A 3,878-nucleotide genomic window follows, 5' to 3' on the forward strand; every position below is an offset into this window, starting at 1 on the left:
TGCTCAGTGAATTAAAAAGCAAAACGTTTTCAGTCCTCCCAGGACCTTCGTCAGTGCTATAATGGTTGGTCACAGACAAATACACTGCTTTTATAAGGTGCTTGATCACCTCCGCTCAGGTGCTGAGGATCACTACTCAAGGTCATCACCATGGTTACCATAGGGCGTGGACAGATCAATTGCAGACAGGAAAGAGAAGTTCACTATACAAACAGTATATGCATCCAGTCCAGTCATGTCAGCATTCTCTTGTTACACATTTTTGAAAAACATTTGTTAAAACAGTCACATTAGTAACATTTAAGGATTTTTTTAAAATAAATTATACAAATTAGTACAAAATACTATATGCAGGGTTCCTATAGGTAGCATTGGAAGGAAAGGTCTTCATTCATGCCACCCGGGTTAACAGATTGCAAGTAAAAAATCCATCTGGATTCAGTTTGTAAGAGTTTGGTGTCTAAATCACCACCTCTTCTGGATTTTTTAACTTGTTCTATCACTGAGAAAGACAGATCTGCTACAGAGTGACCGGCTTCCATAAAGTGTCTTGCAATAGGAGATTTAATGTCCTTGCGTCTGATGGCACTGATGTGTTCTATAATGCGTGTGCGGACTGTTTTGCCTACATACTGGAGATTACATTTACAGGAAATCATGTAGACTACATTGGAAGAACTACAGTTGACAAACTGTCTGAGTCAGTATCATGTCATGGGTCAGTGTCATAACTGAGATGACAATAACTGGTATGGCATTTAATGACATTACTAAGGCTAACAAAACATCTCTCTGTTTGCTCTCAATGAAAGAGTGAATGTGGGTAACAGAGTAAAGCTGTTTCAACATACGGTTTTAAACAATAACCTAAATCTAATGAACCCTGATCATCGGAGGGTGCATCTGTAGTCATTCTGTCAGGGGGAGAGGTGTTTGCTGTGGATTTTCATTTTTTTACCTGCAACCTCTCGCTTCAACGTCAAACATAATCCCATTAGTGTGAAAAGCTGGTGGTCAAAGAGAAAAGGATAGACTTCACAAGTTGAAGGTTGTAGGTTTGAATCTTGGTTCTAGTCAATTTTCATTTCCGGTCTTTCTAAGGCGAGGAGCATGGAGGGAGCCCACCTCCCTCCTCACGCTCTCTTTTAGCTCTGGTAGGAGCTTAAGATATTTACATATTAAGCAATGTGTTTTTAGCGGCGCGGATCCTGCTCTATACCTGACTTTGTCCGTGTGCGTCAACGTTCTGATTGGTCAGGTGCGTACGTCAACAAAGTGATTGATCAAGCTTCACGTGACACGTGGCTATAAACACATTATAAACACATATCGATGACAAAATGTATCAAAGGCGCCGCTACCTTCACACAGGGTGTGATTTTTTATTTTATTTAAGCATTTTATCTTTTGCTATTTTCCCTCCTCACAGTCTCTTTTAGCTCCGGTAGGAGAGGGAGGAGCATGGAGGAAGCCCAACTTCAGAGGAAGGAGATCAAGAAATTGACATATTAAGCAGTTAAGTGACCTTATAAGCTTCTATTTATTTTCTTGAGCTTTTGTGTTTTTTTTAGGCACTTGATTTATATTTTACTTGAATTAAGCAGTTTGTTTCTGTCTTCAGTTTAATTTGATGGATGTTTTAGCTTTTTTTTTTATTACATTTGAACCACTTGCCCTTTTTTGGTCCCACCAGTTAGATCATATTTGTTTTAGTTTATTGAGTTGATTGTGAGTCTTGAACCTATAGCACTTTTGGTTTATAAACCCATAACCTTATGCCACGCTGGCATAGAAAACTTAAGTGAGAACAAAATACTTAGCCTTATAGAATTTAGATGGAAAGTGGAAACATTTCCACCTCTCCCTTCAACATCAAATATGACCTCAAACATCTCAATATAGCGAAGGGCCCGGTGGCACAAGAGTACAGATGAGGTTTTATAATGCGAGGGTTTCGGATTTGAATTGGTCCTGTGGATCTTTATTTTTGGTCTTTCTAAGGTGACTAGGTGAGGAGCATAGAGGCAGTTCTATCCAGCCTGTTCTATCATGGTGATTGAAAGAAGACTTTAAACTAGCGATTGGAAGAATATAGTATTTATGACAATGTTTATTAAGGTAATAAAATCAAGTGTAAAGTTCGCCCAAAAACCCATCCGCTTGAATAAAGCCTAATTGCTTCTGCAACCAGCAGGGGTGAAACAGCGAGACTACAGGCACGCTCTGTTTTAACAGTTCTATTTTTATATTATTTTAACAGTATTTATCTATGATTAGGGTTGATTAAAAGACCAAGACATCCACTGGTTCATTTTATTGTCTTGTGCATAAAACACAGTCATAGGCCTGATATAACAGCATATAAACACATGGTACATAAAACACAACCACAGGCCTGATATAACACAGCATATAAACACATGGTTAAAAGGAGGCATAGAAAACATTAGGCAGCTGTCCTTTTTAAGCAAAGCTTGACATAGTGCAATATTAGCATTGTTAAATATACTGCAAAACATAAAACACTCATTTCTTATATATACAAGAAACATTTAGGTATGAGGCATACAAAACCAATACAGGCTTCTTGAAAATATAAAAACAAACAGATGCCAGCAGAATGAACAGAGGTAAACAAGAATTTGTTCAATTAATTGTGGCTCTTTTTGTGTTTAATTCTACCTGTTTACTAGAAGATAAATTAACTTGACTGGCACACAACATTTAAGTGCTATCAGTAATTTATAAGATGAAGTCCAAGGACCAGTGACTTCCCTGCTACTGGCAGTAAAACAATACACAGTAACATACATACATTATTACATATTTTAAACCATCAAAGGAGAATTTTATTCCATATGGTTTACTGAATTATCATGGATAATGTAGCTACTAATTATTCAATCACAACAAAATGTTTCTATCAGTCAACAATGTATGTCATAGTATAATCTCAGATACTTAGGACAGACATACAGATACTCAATAAGCCTGCAATGAATCTTGTAATATATAATATTCCTACATTAAAGTCATATTTGTCTGTGCTTATGAATTCACTGGGATCAGATTGTTTTAAAGCTATCAAAGTAACATACATTCACTTATTTAAAATAAAAAGCAAAGTGCAGTTCTATGCATAGTAATGAACTTTGGCTGCCTTCATGTTACAAGACAAGTGACTATAGATTATCTTAATGACTGTATACTGTAGTTTAGCAAGGCTGTATTACTGCCTGGTGACACTGTTTGGGTGTATGATGGCTACAATTACTGAAGAAGGCAAGTCTCAGTCATCAACTGACTTGAGTGACACAGCTGCACTTATTTAGTAGATTATCTTACTTTTTTATAGTTTCAGGTGCAGAATATTAAATACTTTTGCTCCATATGCATTATGTCTTAATTTACACATTTATTTTTGTAAATCTGGCTCCGGGTGTGTGCTGATTGTGCTCAAGAATTATGTTGTTGATGTATATCATTGCTGTAGCTGTGCTGTTATTTATAATGAGAGATTTAATGATCACCAGTAATAATCAAACTACCTACCATGAAATGAATGGTCTTCTTGATTTATTGGGCTTATGTTTAAGGGATAAATCCAAAAGTAACTAAACGGGAATGACTATTGCTAAATGGAGAGATAATATAGATTAACAGTTTGCTGCTGACAGATCTTAACATTGTCTTCTTAATACAATGATCTAACCATCCAGATATAAATAATATTTAATAGGGTTACCCCTAATCCTAATTAATACCAAAGTTCAGGTGTGTGGTAAAAACACTTACAGGCACCTTGTGGCATTTCTTTTTCTGATGTTTGTGTGTTAATGTTGAATTTGTCATATTACTGTTGGAGTACATGTTCTGAT

This window comes from Gymnoscopelus microlampas (genome assembly GCF_963454915.1).
Source record: "Gymnoscopelus microlampas genome assembly, chromosome: 24".
Classification (NCBI taxonomy): Eukaryota; Metazoa; Chordata; class Actinopteri; order Myctophiformes; family Myctophidae; genus Gymnoscopelus; species Gymnoscopelus microlampas.